The following is a 17,463-nucleotide window of genomic DNA, read 5'->3' on the forward strand; positions in this document are numbered from 1 at the left end:
TGTCTCCTCGAGAGGTCCGGAGGGTCGCAACACGAGAACGGGCCTTCTCTGCAGTGGCTCCCCATCTGTGGAATGCACTCCCCAGGGAAGTTCGCCTGGTGCCTTCATTATGCACCTTTAGGCACCAGGCAAAAACGTTCCTTTTTAACCAGGCCTTTGGTGATCCAACACTCTTTTAGAATGTGGGTTTTTTGGGGGGGTGGGGGGGTTATTGGGTTGTTTTTATTTTTATTGTGTATTTTGTGGTTTTATATTTTGATTTCATTCTGTGAATTGCCCTGAGACCTCCAGGTATAGGGCAGTATATAAATTCAATTAATAATAATAATAATAATAATAATAATAATAATAATAATAATAATAATACTGAGTAGAGACTTGTGCTGCAAGTCAGGAGTGGGGAGTCTTTGGCCACCCCCATGTTCCTGAACTCCAACTTCCATCACCCCAACAAACATGGCCAGTGGGCAGGGATGATGGGACTTGTAGTTTGGTGATACCTGGAGAGCCAGTTATTCCCCATCACAACTTTAGGTCAACTGAACTGGCAAGTGAGGGGTGTGGCTCTCAAGGAGGCCCAACTGTGGGTGCAATGGGACTCTTCAAAGTGCTAGGCCACTGAACTTGGGGGTTGGGGGGGGCCAGATAGCAAAGGAACAAAAATCAGTGGGCTTTCCCAGGGAGTACGACTTCAGGAAGTGAGCAGCAGAAACTGACTCTCAGTCTAACTTATTTCACAGGGTGTCATGGTCTGGTTGGACACAGAGGAATGGTGGGAGGAAGCAGCTGGGGAACCACCAAAGGAACAAGCCACAGAACTGGGGAAGTGGTGGTGGGACAACGATGAGTGGTCAGAGGGAGAAGAGGGAGAGGACTGGGAGGAGGAGGAGGAGGAGGAGGGTGTAGAAGCAGAAGCCGATTTCCTCCATCACTTCCTTAACTGCAAAAAATTCATTTAAAACAAAAAAACAAAAAAATGTATTTGTTTTACCAGGTCAGCAGAAGGCTTTAATCCACTTTAATCATGCAAGCCTAAATTTCCAGTATGTAATTGAATTCCTCCTGATTTATTTATTATTATTATTTTTTAAAAAATAGAGATTCTACAGTTAAAGCATGTGCTGTGTGAAGAAGTGCTTTGTTATGTCTGCCACACCTTTGGCTTTCACCATTTGAGCTCACTAGTCATTGGAGGGATGGTTATCGTGATTGGCACTCCCAACGGGCCTTCGATTTATCAGTGAGCAATTTCTGGCGGATTTATCTGCGTTTTTCTTACGTGCTTTAAGGTAATTTTGCGGCTGTGCAATAAAGCAATATTAAATCAGTTCTGTTCATCAAAAGAAATCCATCAAGCATACAATTTTGTCCACCTTAAGAATTTTAGATGGAGGGAAATTTTGCTGAGAAGCTTATAAACATCCATGGATTGAAAACTGTTCCTACCATGGATGTAGCCAAGGGGGCGGGGGCAGGGCAGCTGCTCCCCTAAATCAATAAAAGTCAATACAATTCTGAGGTTCTTCCTACTCACTTTGCCAATGGCTTTGCAAACATTACTGTCTTTAAGCGCCATCTTGTGGCTTCCAGGAACTTGTTCCTAATTTGTTCTAAGGAAAGGTTTAAGGACGAGGGTTTACTCTATGAGGCAATTATTTGGGATATAATTGTTGCCATGGTAATAGGGCCTTGTCCATCTTCATGGTGCAACTCGTCATCAGTTTGCATTGAAAACTCTTCCTATATATTCAATGGGAGGATGATGCTAAAACTGCAATTGCTTTCTTCTTAGAGAAATGCCAACCTTTTGGAGGGGAAGAACTCTGCCACAAGGAAGCAAACTGGGTTTCCCATCCATGTGTTTGCTGCAGGGAAATGTGGGCAGGGGTGGCAGTATTTCGTAACATGGTGCCCTGTGCAAGCCCAAAGGTTAGCCCCCCAAAATGGATCTTTTCAATTACGGATCTTCTCAATTTTGCGCCCCCTTGGCTCGGCAACCTGTGCAGGGGAACAGCCCACAGTGCCCTAAGTCCTAAGGTGCTGATGTGGGGCCAGAGGACATCTACAGGGCGAAATCAACACGTGGCAAATCTCCCCTGCGAGTATCATCCTGCCCTGCATTCATGTTAACTAGCAGACCATATTTTGTGTTCCCCAGTATAACATTGGGCTCATCCAGACATCCTGCTTATCCAGATATCTTGCTTATGCATCCTGATCTGTCTGCAGAAAAGTCTCCCCCCGCCTAAAAAGTGGGTTTCTTGCACTAGGGTGACAGAGCACTTTAATCTACTTTAATTGCACAAACCTAAATTTCCAGGATTTGCTTGCTTCCCTCTGAAGGCTTCCAGAGTCCCAGGTATGGTTGCTGTGCAAAGAGTGTTCTACACAGGCAAACACATTCTAAAGACAACCACTAGATGTCACTCTTGTGTAAGGGACAGAATACCACTTGCTAGATTTTCCTAGTTTGCTGACATGCTAAATGGAAAAAAAAACCTTGCCTTCTTTGTGAGAGACTTCGGGAGTTAATGTTTAAAAAGTTGTTCACGGTCAGGATGACTGCAGGGCATTGTGGGTGAGTGTGTGGGTGTTTGGGTGGCCCTTCTGATTTTTTCCCCTCCTTTCCTTCCTAAAAGAGGAAGGACTTGGCCTCGGAATATTTCATCAAATGCCACCCACGCTTTCTCTCTGTGTGAAGCTTTTCTCCCAATGCAAACAGCAGTTTTCAGAGAACTGATTTTGGTCAGGACCACATCAGAGGAGAATACCGTTGATCCCTCCTCCCTCCTTGCCTGCTGTGATCTTACAATTATCAGCCCTTCCTGAGGCTGCTATTACCTGTTACCTTACCTGTATTATAAAATGCATGTGCAGTACTGTAGATGCAAATAATCATTTCAAGGCTGCTTTGGGCTAGATGCGTACCCTCCAGCATTTCTCCTGTGAAAATAGGGACGTCCCATTCCATAATGACCATTTTACTATTTATACCCCACACATCTTACTGGGTTGCCCCAGCTACTCTGGGTAGCTTCCAACATATATAAAAACAGAACAGAACAGGCTTCCTCAACCTAGCCCCTCCAGGTGTTTTGAGACTACAATTCCCATCATCCCTGACCACTGGTCCTGCTAGCTAGGGATCATGGGAGTTGTAGGCCAAAAACATCTGGAGAGCCGAGGTTGAGGAAGCCTGTAACAGAACATTAAACATTAAAAAAACAACCCTTCCCTATACAGGATTGCCTTCAGACGGCTCGGATAACTCCATACCCTCCAACATTTCTCCAATGAAAATAGGGACATCCCAAGGAAAAGTGGGCCGTTCCAGGGTCAAATCAGAAACCAGGATGCCTTCTCCAAATCAGGGACGTCCCTAGAAAATAGGGACACTTTGTGGGTCTGTACATGTGCTGCTTTTATCCAAAGGTTTGGCCATCCTGGGCGCAGCTTGGTCATTACAGGATCCTAACCTTTGTTTCCAAGCGCTACATTCACTTCTGGGTGACTCCATGCCATTGGCGGGAGCGAAATTGGATACAGGAAAATTTGCCTTTCTACAATAGGCTAGTTTCCACACACATAAACACAACCCTCTCCGTTTTCCATCCAGACAAGCAAGAGGCATTCTCATGGTTCGAGGACATATTCCAGCCAGGCCAAAACACCTGGGGTGTAAAGCAAAACCAGTGACGAGTGTGGCTGTGGAGAAGGTGTGTGGCTTGGGGGGAGTGTCCAGGATCAGATAAAGATGCCCAGAGGGCCACATTTGACCCCTGAGCCCGAGGTTCTGCCACCCGTGATCAGGACTGTGGATCTCATTCTTTAGTATGGTTCCCAGTCTAGAAGTCAGCCAGTGGCCCTGATGCGTATTATCTGTGGTGTGTCTGACCAAGACGGAAAACTCCTCTCAAGTAGTTCATTGCTTTGTTGCTTTGGTTTGTTGTTTCATTTTTTACTTGTGTTTGATCTTGTATTTTATTCTGTGAACCACCCTGGGAATCTCTTGATGAAGGGTGGTATATAAATTTAATTATATAAATATAATCATATAATATAAAATTTATATAATTATAGAAAATTATAAACTCTTTTATTATATTTACTATAATATTTTTATTATAAAAGATTATAATTATAATTATAATTTTTATAATTATAATTATAATCTTTTATATAATTATAAAAGATTATAATTTTGTAATTATAATCTTTTATATAATATAAAAATTATGTTATATAATATAAAATATAATTATATTATATAATTATAAAAATATAGATATTTTTCACATCTAGGGGGAAGCTAGGAGAGGCGTTTAGTGACCATAGTTTCCCCCCGACCTGATTGGAATCATTCCATATCTCGGATTCAGCCTTTGCCAAAATATATATCTTTGCAGACAAATGAAATATTGCTATTTTCCCCCCCAGCAAGAAAAGCACACACACCACAAAATCAATTGAAAGCTGTGCGGCTTAATTATTAATGGCCACAGAGCTGACTAATCGTGTTTGCACAGCCTTTCTGTAAACAGGTTGATCACAAAATGCCGCGTAGTCCAGTCCCTGAGTGTCTAGCATTGATTCTCAATATAAACACACCTTTCAGCCGCTATCTTCCAATGCAACAAGTTTAGAGAAGATAGCCAAGATTAGGCCCAGCTCCATTTTTCAGGACAAAAGTCTGGATTCAGCTGTCTTGGACGATGGCATGGAGGCATGGTGGAATGCCAGCCTCTTGGGCGCAACTTCCCTCAGAGGCAAAATACGTTTTTACCTGGCCGCGCAGGAAGAGCTCCTCTGAGGAAAGCAGCAGGGGTTTTCTTTCAAGAGTAACAGAACCCATCGCTGCACACGTTGCAATATTGCCTTTGAGGATGGCTTTTCTATCTGCTGCATTTGTATCTCACGCTTCCCCCTATAATGACTTTGCAAAAGTAGGTCGGGTTGAGAGATGCATTGCCTGAGGCCTCTCAGTGGAGCTTTGTTGAATCCAGGCCTAGCCTAGTCCACTCAGGCCACCTTTGGTAGCACTATGGTATGTACCACTTCAAACTGACATGGCTTCTGGAAGCTTGCTAAGCACGCTAAGAGAGCTGTTGGGAGACCCCTTCACAGAGCTACAATTTCTAGAGTGAAATTCCCCGTGAAAGGCTTTGCTTATCAAACCGGTATTCGAATTCTTGTAGAAACAAGGTTTGTACCCGACACTGCGCACAAGCGGGAGGCAGATTGTGCAACGGCTGGTTCCGTCCCTCTCCCTCCTCCTGCAGCCCCCATAATCCTCTCCAGAAGGTCAGGGAGATCTACTGAACATCTGCCAAACATTGTGGGCTGTGCCTTATTGGGGTGCAGGATGCGTTTGTGCAAGAGTGTTGATCCAGACAGAACCACGAGGTGGTGCCTTTTCATCAGACTTCTTGCAAGTCTTGCTGAGTCTCGCATTAAGAGTTTTCTGCACGATAGTCTCTCCCGACTCCAGCGTCACTGGTTGACACTTTCACCCTGCAACTAATATGAGTCCCCCCACCTCCAGGGGGTGGGCTGTGACACAGGGGAATGGATTAAACCCAGTTTCCCCTTACTGTGGCTCAGCTCAACATCCCCACACCTGCTCTTGTTAAAAGAAAAGAAACATCCAGTCCCGTTAAATGAACCCGTGTCTTTTTAATGTCACATCTGTTTCTGCCTGGATAGTGTTCTGTTGCTTGGTCCCAGCCCCTACTCACCTAGCAGTTCGAAAGCACGTCAAAAGTGCAAGTAGATAAATAGGTACCGCTCTGGCGGGAAGGTAAATGGTGTTTCCATGCGTTGCTCTGGTTCTTCAGAAGCGGCTTAGTCATGCTGGCCACATGACTGTACGCCGGCTCCCTTGGCCAGTAACGCGAGATGAGCGCCGCAACCCCAGTGTCGGACACGACTGGACCTAATAGTCAGGGGTCACCCTTTACCTTTAAGGAACCTGGAAGACATTCTTGTGGGGCTTACATAAATCATTTTAATCCCTGAACTCAGGACAAATGGCACAGTTCATTCACTACATAATACTTTTAAAAGAATCAAATACTATCTTGAAGGTTCCAGTTACAGGTGGGTAGCCGTGTTGGTCTGCCATGTTGTTGTTGTTGTTCAGTCGTTCAGTCGTGTCCGACTCTTCGTGACCCCATGGACCAGAGCACGCCAGGCACGCCTATCATTCACTGCCTCCCGCAGTTTGGCCATAGTCGAAACAAAATAGGAAATTCTTTCCAGTAGCACCTTAGAGACCAACTGAGTTTGTTCTTGGTATGAGCTTTCGTGTGCATGCACACTTCTTCAGATACACTGAAACAGAAGTCTTGAAGGTTGTTAAGTTTCTAGCCCTCATGAATGCAGAGGTAAAAAAGTAAAATAGGATAGTTATGGAGGACAGAAGTAGATGGTATATTATAAAAGAAGTCTTGTAAATGTAACAAGTAATATTATATTGGTGTCCATAGTTTCTCACACCCCATAGGGTTCACACATTTGGGGTGGGGGCTTTGCTCTTATGCCTTAAACAAACACTCATAACTTAAGAAATGAAGCTGCAGTGAAGCTGTATTTAGAGTGGATATTGCTGATGGGAAAACCATCACAGGAGTCATTTCTGCCTAGCAGGCTCTGCCCAGCTTTTAGAAGGATGCAACACAAATAAGAACAGTAACTCTAACTGTAGAGATGGGTGTTACCTGTATATTTCAGTTCCTCTTATTTTGCCTACTCTTAAGTTCAGTTCTCAACATTTCCACATCAGTTTGTGTGCGCGCGCATGTTTTTAAAGGCAGTCCTCATGAAAATTCATCAGCATTTTAGGGCAAATTTATGCTACTCTACACATTTTTGCATGTCATTTTGCCTAATCGACACATTTTTGCAGACCCATTTCCTCTAATGTAATGCTTTTGTGTATGTTATTTCAAGAAATATCTGCCCCCCCTTTTTTGGCATACTTTAGTATATGCATTTTTGCGCACATTACTTGCCTGATGAATTTGGCCCTGCGAAACCTGGAGAAGCGTGGATTTCAAAGAGCAGCTGTGTCTTGGTTTGCATATTGTTTCAGAGAGTGCAGATTAGGTAAATTCACCTTTAAACTGCAACTTAGTCCGTTCCCCCCACCCATCTCTACCCTACTGTGCATTCACATGCCCGTGGTGTGCCGTCCAGGCAATGGCCAGACCCAGACCGGCTTAGCATCAGCAAAGTGGTGCCCTGAGACAAACAACCATGCTGCTACTGGGGGAAAACAGTGGGCCTTCATTTCAGCCAGTGCTCACTAGGGAGCCTGAATCTGATTTTAGCAACAAGGCATGGAAATTCTAACAATGAGAAACATGATGTAAAAGGGTAGTTCTTCTGAGCATCTGTAGAGTGTCCAGCAGTGGTAAAAGGTAAAGGGACCCCTGACCATTAGGTCCAGTTGTGTCCGACTCTGGGGTTGCGGCGCTCATCTCGCGTTACTGGCCGAGGGAGCCGGCGTACAGCTTCCGGGTCATGTGGCCAGCATGACTAAGCCGCTTCTGGCGAACCAGAGTAGCACACGGAAACACCGTTTACCTTCCCGCCGGAGCGGTACCTATTTATCTACTTGCACTTTGACGTGCTTTCAAACTGCTAGGTTGGCAGGAGCAGGGACTGAGCAACAGGAGCTTACCCCGTCGCAGGGATTCAAACTGCTGACCTTCTGAACGGCAAGCCCTTGGCTCTGTGGTTTAACCCACAACGCCACCCGCGTCCAGCAGTGGAGGCTGGTGCATTTGGGGGCAAATGAGGCACAGCCCCACCAACCTGTACTTAGCCAGCACCCAACAGCCTGTTTTCTTACTTCAAAGTCTCAGTTTTGCCCTTGTAGAACTCATCAGGGAAGAGCTTGGGGAGAAGACTAGACTTAGTTGTCTCTGCCCATCATTGGCTCTGGCGCCACCTAGTGTTGGCCTCCCTGCCTTCTGCCCTACCAGTCCCAATGGGATGGTTTCTCTAACATAAAGTGTGGCTTCCAGGGGACATCTCCCCTGATGAACAGCATCCTAGGAATTATTCACTCTCAGGGTGGAAGTCACTGCTAGACTAGTCCGGGAAAGGGCTTGCTTTGCAAAAAAAATATTGTCCCCCTTGAGTGCGAAATCTAAGCAGGCATGACCCTTGTTTTTCCATCCCCTCACCCCTTCTAGTCACGCTGACTTCCCAGTAAACATGTTTTCTTTTCCAGGTACAGCACTTGTAACAGTATTTGCTTGAATTAGGGGGAAGTTTGCTCTGCAAACTGCATTCACCTTTGCCAGATGGGAGCAGCTGTTCCCTTGACATTCTCCCAAGGCTTCTTGTTTGCATAGACTCTTGTCGGCAAATAACCCACCCTAAACAAGCCATTCATGCTGCCTTGCTCTCCAGAGCTGATAGGAGAGCCCGGAGTGGTGTCAAAGGACACCTTCTCCCTCGTCTTTCCCCTTCATTAACAGACAGCCACCTCCAAGACGGCGCCACTGGACCATTTACCTCCTCCATCAATCATTTTGATGGGGCTGATGGGAAGCCTTGCTATAGAAAGAACGAAGGAAGCAAGAGCGATTACAGTTTTGCTTTTGTGAAATGTCTTGAGTGTGCCAAGCCGACACCCTCATGTCTTGGTGAAGCAGAGGCATTGTCCCTTCCTACGTATCTGGAGTGTACTCAAGCGACCAAGATGCGATATGGATCCAAGGACAAATTCCAGCCATTCACCTTTCAATGGCCAACTAGATAGCATTGAATTTGAACCTGGGAAGCCTTGCCTTAAAATCCCAGGCTTAGGGTTGCCAGACTTTAACCAAGGGATGAGGTCGTTGCATTATTGTTCAGTCTGCGGCTGTGCTGGCATTAAGGTGAGCTGTCCTGAGGTCTAAAGGCCTATTCAACGTGGTGGATTGGTGTGGTCATTCCAGCAACGGAATAACCACGTAGCTATATAAAGCAAAGTGACAACACACAAAGCTGTCACACGGCAAAGTATTTGCAAAGGCACGATCACATAGCAAAGGCATGGTCTGAACTGAGAAGAAAAAATGTAGCCTAGGAAGGGATTGTTTGGGAAAGGGTTAAGCATTTCCCCCCAGCCACGGCTTCTCTGGACCAATCAGTGCTTTTTTCTGGGGGGATGCAGGGGCACACATAACCCTAAACATTTTGTGAATCTACGTTTGGCCTCATCGAGGGGCAGTATTTCAATATGAGTAGGAAAATGAGAGTACCCCTAAACATTATTATTATTTTTTTAAGAAAAAAAGCACTGGAACCAATTAATGTCTTCCAATGCTCTCTCTCTTTGGGCTTTCCCAGGACATTTTGTTGCTTGAGATGGACAAGATAGTCCAGGGGTCAGCAAACTTTTTCAGCAGGGGGCCGGTCCACTGTCCCTCAGACCTTGTGGGGGGCCGGACTATATTTTGAAAAAAATATATGAATGAATTCCTATGCCCCACAAATAACCCAGAGATGCATTTTAAATAAAAACACACATTCTACGCATGTAAAAACACCAGGCGGGCCCCACAAATAACCAAGAGATGCATTTTAAATAAAAGGACACATTCTACTCATGTGAAAACACTCTGATTCCTGGACCATCCACGGGCCGCATTTAGAAGGCGATTGGGCTGCATCCGGCCCCCAGGCCTTAGTTTGGGGACCCCTGAGATAGGCTCTTTCCATGTGCGAAAGCCAACCACACTGGCAGCTGAATTTTAAGAACATGAGAAGAGCCTTCTGGATCAGGCCAACGGCCCACCTAGTCCAGCATCATGCAGGAAGTTGCCTTATACCATCAAGCCTTTGGGCCATTTTGGTTAAACTTGTCTATAGACTTGGATTGACAAAGATGCTGCTCTCTCATTCCTACCGGAACTTGAGTTGGAGAGCCTGGGGTCATGGACTTGCAAGGGGAGCTGTCCAGCCAATGCCAAACATGGAAACTGGAGCCCGGACCAGGACATGAGTGCTAAATGGCAGGAGAGCTGTCCACAAGGTAGCTGAGCCACAGACCAAGGGAGCTGGGGCATGATAGATGTGGCCTCAGCAACAGACAGGCAGCCAATGAGGGCCCTTCCGTTGCAACTCCACCCATTCTGGTACCTCAGCAGAAGCTCTCATCCTGGAAGCACTTAGACCTCAGACCCTGCTGTCTCTGCAAGCACTTGCTTATATATGTTGACTGAACTTGTAGTCAACTAAGCCCCACCCCCACTGTGGAGCTACCCGGCTGTTAAAGGACCCTCACTTTTTTCTGCAGTCTTTGGATCCTGTTGTGCTGGGAGGGGGAAGACAAGAGCGCTGAAGACAATTCAGAGTCCTCTGTTGTACAGTACACAATGCAAAAGTTGTTGGTCATGACATATAGAAAGCCCTATTAACATCTGCTATAAATTTTGGAAACCTATTTGTTCTCTGGGCATTTGGATACCTCTTAAGAGATTGCAATCAAATTACTGAGATCAAGGAGCAGGCTTTTGTCCTTGTTTCGATACCATCAGACCACAATTTTGACTCAAGGTGGCTGACTGAATGTTTCAAAACTGCCCTGATTCTAACCACTGATTTCAAAACGGCACTGGTACTTTTGTTTCTTAGAATTTCCAAGTGATGCTAATTATGAGGCTGCGAGTTAGGAATTGGGGGCCAAAGCCCAACAGACTAAGATTAGTTTGTCAAAATGGAAATATAAGGAGCAAAATCCGTTCCACCCCCCTGAAGATTTGGTCATCAACCAATTCAAGTGCTGTTAAACAATCAATCTGACTTTTAGCAGGCAGCTGTTTACACTGACGTTCTTAATTTGGAAGCTCATCTCAGCTGTCCACTGTGCAGATGTAAACAGAAGTTCCCAGCTGTTACAGATTGAGGGGCTGGGTGGAACTGCTGAGCACAGATTTTTATTGGGGGTCATAGAGACAAACCCTCTTCTTTCTAACAGTAGGGGTCATTCTCCCTATAGCACTAGCGTTGCACTGACACCAGCCCAGGGCATTTATAGCTGGTATGTCCTAATCTAATGAAAGTGGTGACATCCTTTCAGTGTGTCCATGTATGTAAACTTTCTTCCTTAAAAATAAAATTAGTTACTAAGCGTTCTGGAGAGGATGATTTATTAACAACAACAACAACAACAACAACAACAACAACAACAACAACAACGTAACCCTTAAAGTCCATTAAAAAGAAAGAAAGTGGGTTTGGTGCACTAGGGCGATACAGCACTTTAATTCACTTTGATTGTGCATTCTGGAGGCACACTTAATCTGACTCAGTACAAGGCAGCTTCTTAGGTTTCAGAAAGCTCCTGTATTTCACAATCAGAGGCAGCATGCTTCTGAATGCCAGTTGCCGGGAACTGCAGGAGGGAAGATTTGCAATCAGGTCCTCCTTGGGGGTTTCCCATTGGCTTCTGGGTGGTCCCTGGGAGAAGAGGGTGCTGGAGCAGATGGGTCCCTGGCCTGATCCAACAAGCTCTTCTTGAAACTAGCATGGAGTTTGAGGAGGACGAGTGAGACCTAGGAGAATAGACCTCGGGGGCTGGGTGAGAACAGGTCCACAGGCTGGAAGTTAGTTACCTGATCTTAGGCTTGCCCTCCCTCTGAAAGAACAGGTTTGGAGTATGGGGTTGTTCTTGGATCCATCTTTGTTGGTTAGGTTTACTGTATTGTTTTGTTCCCAGATAGAATCATAGAATTGTAGAGCTGGAAGGGACCCTGAGGGTCATCTGGTCTAACTCCGTGCAAAGCAGGAACCCTGCCCACAGCTATCCCTGGGCGGGCTTGAACCATCAGCCTTCTGGGTAACAGCCAGAAGCAGTGGCAGAGGAAGCCTCTCCGTTGCCTGGGGCGGCGGAGTGGAGGCACCCCCCTGGGGGCAGGGCGTCACGGCGCACATCGGATGCACTTCGCATGCCCGGAATTTCTGGGCATGCGTAGTGCATCCGGACTGGCGCTGCTGCTCCCGCGGCAAGCCGGCAAGCGAGCGGCGGCTTGTGGGGCTGCCCCGGCCGTGCTGCTTTACGGACGGGGCAGCCCCACAAGCCAGCGAGCGAGTGGTGGCTCGTGGGGCTGCCCTGTCCGTCCATAAAGAAGCGGCGGGGGAGTGGCGGGAGGGGCCGGGGAGTGTCACCCCCATCCCCCGGAACCCGGGGCGGCCTACCCCTTACACCCCACCCTTCCGACGCCACCAGCCAAATGCACCGGCCCATTGTTAATTTCTTGCACCACCTGATTGTAACAACCTTATATCAATTATATTGATTTCTTGGAATTTTCTATCAGAACGGTCAGCTTCGGTTATGTTTATTGCTTGCATGTTTATAAAAACCATATAAATATATTTAAGAGAGAGAGAGAGAGAGAGAGAACTGCTCACTAAACTCCCCCAATTTTTCTGTGATATGTGTGTACTGCGTGACAGAAAGTGCTAAACAGACCTGAGACAACAGGGAATGTGATATTAAGGAAAAAAACTGGTCTTAAATATTATTAAATAAATATTAAATATTCATTTAATAATGGCACCTGGGTGGTGGAGGCTGGTGCAGAAATGTACTTTAACAGAATAAATGTACTTTATGTTTTTCTGCTTATAAAGAGTTTGACAATAAAACAAACCTATCTAATCTGAAATCTAAATCAGCTCGCATGAGTTTAGGAAAATTTAGAAGTGGCCTTGAGTCCTCCCATTTCTTTATTATACCTTTTCTTATGTCCAGTTTTATCTCGCTAGAGGATTGCTGCCTTTTGTGTTCTGGTGAAAAGGCAAGAATGTTAGAGATAACTCTGCAAACAAGCTAACCAGGAAGAAGGGAATTTTTAAAAACCGCAATGAAAAATATCTTGGGTTTGCAGAGGGCAATCAGACCTGCACCTATCTATGCCAAAAGTGAAAAAGAACAGTTGCAACTTTAATAGAGTTCAATCTCTTTTCTGTTTACAGGGAAATGTGTGCACTGCATTTTCCTATCATGCAAATGAGTGACAGGGTGCTTTTTTGGTTGTGTGTGTGTGTGTGTGTGAGAGAGAGAGAGAGAGAGAGAGCATGAAAAGGATGATTCACAAGAAACTGAAGAATTTACAGTTGGTAAATATTCCACATAATCAAAATGGTTTCTATATTTAGAAGGGTGGCTTCTGTTTTTTAATGTATAAGCACATTGCCTACCATTTACCTGCCATAAAACATAATTAAACAGGCACATGCATGCTCCCTTGACTCTGGAAATCTACTTCAAAAGAGGAAGATGTGGTCGGCAAGTTGTAAAGTTTATGGCACCTAGTTGTGATTCCGGGTTTATGGGGACATGGCCCAACAGAGAAACACAGTATGCCTCCAAATAATACCAGTGGCTTTTGTGGTCTGGTCCTGTCTGTGGTCTTCCCAAAGGCATCTGGTTGGCCGCTATGAAAACAGGATGCTGGACTAGATGAGGAATTGACCTGATCCAGCAGGGCTCTTCTTTTGTTTTTAGAATGCTACTGAATGGAGAAGTCACCCTGTATCCTTATAATTTTGTGGGAATAAGAAACGACCATCTCTTAACGGAACGGCCAGTATTTGGGGGGCTTTAGTCATCTCCACACTGTTCAGCGCATGAAGTTAAAAGGTTCTTACGATCTATGTGTAGCAGGACAACATATATGTTGGTCACTAATGCTAAACATACTGGTTTTGGTTGTTGTTTTTTAAAGCCAATTGGCAAGGAAGTAGCTGACCCAAGAATCCAGGGGGACATGACAAAAAGAGGCTTGTTTTAAAACTAAGCCTTTTTTTAAAAGGAGATTGGTTCATACATGTTTGGAACTTTGGATAATGGCTGAGGAAAAGCAAGCTCCCCCGGCCAGCCTGTCTTCTTCTCCAGAGATGTACAGGTGATGCCAATCCTGGGAAAACTGGGTCATTATAAGCCGCTATGTAAAAGTAGCGTCCATCTTTGCTTCCCTTTTAACAAGATTAGTCTTGCTTTTCTCCTGCTCTTTATGTGGCTGTCTAATGGCCACCTCTTCACTCTCATGCTAATGTGATTAGCTGGGCATGGGGACCATACTGGGAGATACTGTCACAAAGATCTCTTCTTACTTGAGTGCACCTCTTTCCTGAATGCAACATCTTGTGTTGGTAGTCACAGGGGGCATTGTTAACCCGAGGATTCGAGCAGAAAGGGATATTTATGATACCCCCCATAAAACCTGATTCAGGGAGACATTTAGGAAAGGAACTGGACAGAAGACAGATGTGTTTCCTTTCGCAGATGCAGAGGGGGGTTCCTCTCACTCGCTTCGCATATGGAACAACTCTTTATGTTGTTTTACAAATGCTTTTTTTTATTTACGAGTAAAGCATGCCCAAGTTACGAGTAAAGCATGCCCACTTTCCATTGGAACATTTATCCTCCATCTTAAGCACATATACACAAAGTGAAAAACCACCAATCTCAAGATAGCTTGCTTCTGAATAAATACGCTTAAGAGTGACAGCAATAGACACGTTTTGGCAACCCTTAGATGTGGGGAAATCTGGTGTTTCATACGTTAGAAGAAGAAAAATAGAAGATTTGGATGCCGTTGGAGTTTTGATCAATCTGAGCAACATAGAATACCAGGTATCCTGTTTTTGATTCCTAACAAAACTACCCTAGAAATGATAACAAACCCATTTGCAAAAGCAGAATTAAAGATTTGGTGAATCCGGATATCAGAATTAACACCCCCTATATCTCAACTGATTGCACCCCTCCTTCTACACATCTGAAGAAAGCTGATGATGAACTGGAAAGAAAGAGACATATACTATACTGATTCACTTGAAAATGACACTTCTCTCACAGCCAGGCAAATCATGGAAAGAATGGAAGAGTGTGATGTGAATTGGCTAGTAATCTATCAGGTAAAACACTTCATCTCAAATTCAACAATTAAAACTCAGGCGACTAGACCACTGACACCATTTGAAAATCTGATTTTGCATAGGACTGAACCCCCTCCCCCCATATTATCAATTTTATACAAAATACTTACTGACCTAGCCATTGGACAATGTTTGGCTATTAAAACAAAAATTGGAGAAAGGACCTTGGTATCAAAATTGAAGAAGCAGATTGGAATAGTCTATGGGGAAACCCCCGCCACCACTAAATTCAGCATCAACCCATATTAGGGAAAACTCTTTTAAGTTAATAAACAGATGGCAACCATTTTGGGAAAGAGTATCAACAGAAATAAGGAAAATTACAAATCAGGATGTACAATGCAACCGCTGGCTAGGTTTGTTAACGATTTTTAAAGACGCTCCACTTAAACGACTGCACAAAGGACTTTTCACTTTTCTGTTGGTAGCTGCAAGATCGCTCACAGCAAAACTAACTAACTAACTAACTAACTAACTAATTAACTGGAAAGGACTTGATCACCCACACATCACACAATGGAAACAGAATGAATGGACAATCACTTTATCTGAGAAACTAAGTAAGAGTATATGCCCTGGATGATGCAACTGATACAGACTGATTTTGCTGAAATATGGCACCCCTTTATAAAGTATTCAAATGAACATCCTGATGACTGGCACCCACCAACTACACATATAGATTTATGGGGAAAATTGTTTACCACCTTAAGCTGGTTGGAGGAAAGGTGGATTATAAATGTGATAGCTAAATAATAAAATAATAGTTCCACTGATGTAGTGGTAGCCTGTCGTGGTGGAATTTCTTGCTTTACTTTCCCTCCATGCAAAAAAATGCCTTATCAGGAATTTTAATTTTTCAGTCTGTTCAATGCAGCTTCTCTGGTTCCCATGAGAATTTTTTTTTAATTAAAAAAAAAACCAGTCTCACCCCAGGGCAAAGAAAGCACTACTTGTTTTATGTACAGAGCAGACAAAGAGGCAGCGTATTTCATGTATTGATTATTTACTTTGGGAAAGAAAACATCCAGGTTGAAGGATGGCGTGTTTTCTTTCTGGACAGGAAGAGATAGGGCAATAGAATAGGCAGCCCTTATTCTGCTGACATGGGAACAAAGTGGTGGTTTGTTGGGGAGTGTGTGTGGTTTGCTTCTGTCACACACTTTGGGACACACTCAAAAAGGCCTGCCGTTTTCATTGGGTTTTTGTGAGTTGGGAAGAGCTGGTTAGTGCAGGGGAGGCTGGTCCATTAGGGCAAATGGGATGCTGTCCCACCAACCTCAGCATGCTCTCACCTGGGGACATTCTTATTTTCAGCTGGACCAGGGGGTGTCTATTGCTGTCAACTACCTCCTCCTTAATCTTGTACAGCTCAGCAAGGAGGAGGAGGACGGGGACTGTTATGTACTAAGCTGAGATCCTAGAACAATAGGCAGGTAGGATCCTAGAATGCAACTACTGATTGGCTTGCAGGAGAAGACCAATCAGACTCCAGGAAGGAAGCAAAATCAGCCAATCAGACGGGACTCATTGTGTACATAAATGTATATAAAAGCCTGAGGGTGGGGGGGGGGTTTCAATCACTGTTTTACAAGCTGCAATTAAGAGCATGAAATCACTGCAGGACTATATTTCAGGGACAAAACGGTTGGCTCTGCCTATCACTGTCTTTGGCTCCAGCTTCTGTTGCCCCCCGCTCCCCTGGCCTGCTGCTACTGAATTAGCAATGTGCTGGATTGTTGCACTATGGAAAAGATCGCTCATAATTGGTGGAGCATCTTTAACAGCTGCACACTCCTATGACACAACTTTACTTTGGAATGCTCTCCCCAGGGAGGCTTGCCTGGTGCTTTCATGACATACCGGTATCTTTAGGTGCCAGGCAAAAACATTCCTCTTCTCCCAGGTCTTTGGCTAATTGATTTTTGTGTGATCTTCAGATGAAAATTAATAAATGATAATAATGATGACGTTTTTCTTAGCAATGACCTTATATTATCTGGGTTTCATCAGCTGCTGGACTTCCTTGCTAATTCCCCCCCCCCCTTTGTGGTGCTGGTTCCAGGGAGCCTGCCCCACCCCCTGTAGTTCAATGGTGGGATTTAGTGGGCTTGCCTAGTACAGTAGCTACTGGTGGACCAATTGCAGAAACAACTGACAGCAGTGCTGCAATCCATGGTGGCCGGCTGAGTCTGAGCAGTCATTTCAGCTTCCAAGAATGTCCTGGTGTGATGCTACATTAGGGCATTGTGGGAAGTGTAAATGGGGTTTAGACTCAACCAATCAGTACATGGGCCTAAGCAGCTGTCCATGGGTGTCTGTGCTGACTCTAAGCCTGTCTCTTTTCCTTCTGTTTCTTTTCTTGCTGTATCTGGCTATTTATTCTAGAAGCCTACAATTCCCCTCTCCTTTCCCCCTTTCCTCTATTGAATGGGCTGTGCTGGGAAATTATGTGGGCATTTCTACTGCTGTCTGGTTATATTTTCATTAAAAGCAATACAAATCTCTGTATTTAACTCT

This window comes from Lacerta agilis, chromosome 4 (genome assembly GCF_009819535.1).
Source record: "Lacerta agilis isolate rLacAgi1 chromosome 4, rLacAgi1.pri, whole genome shotgun sequence".
Lineage (NCBI taxonomy): Eukaryota > Metazoa > Chordata > Lepidosauria > Squamata > Lacertidae > Lacerta > Lacerta agilis.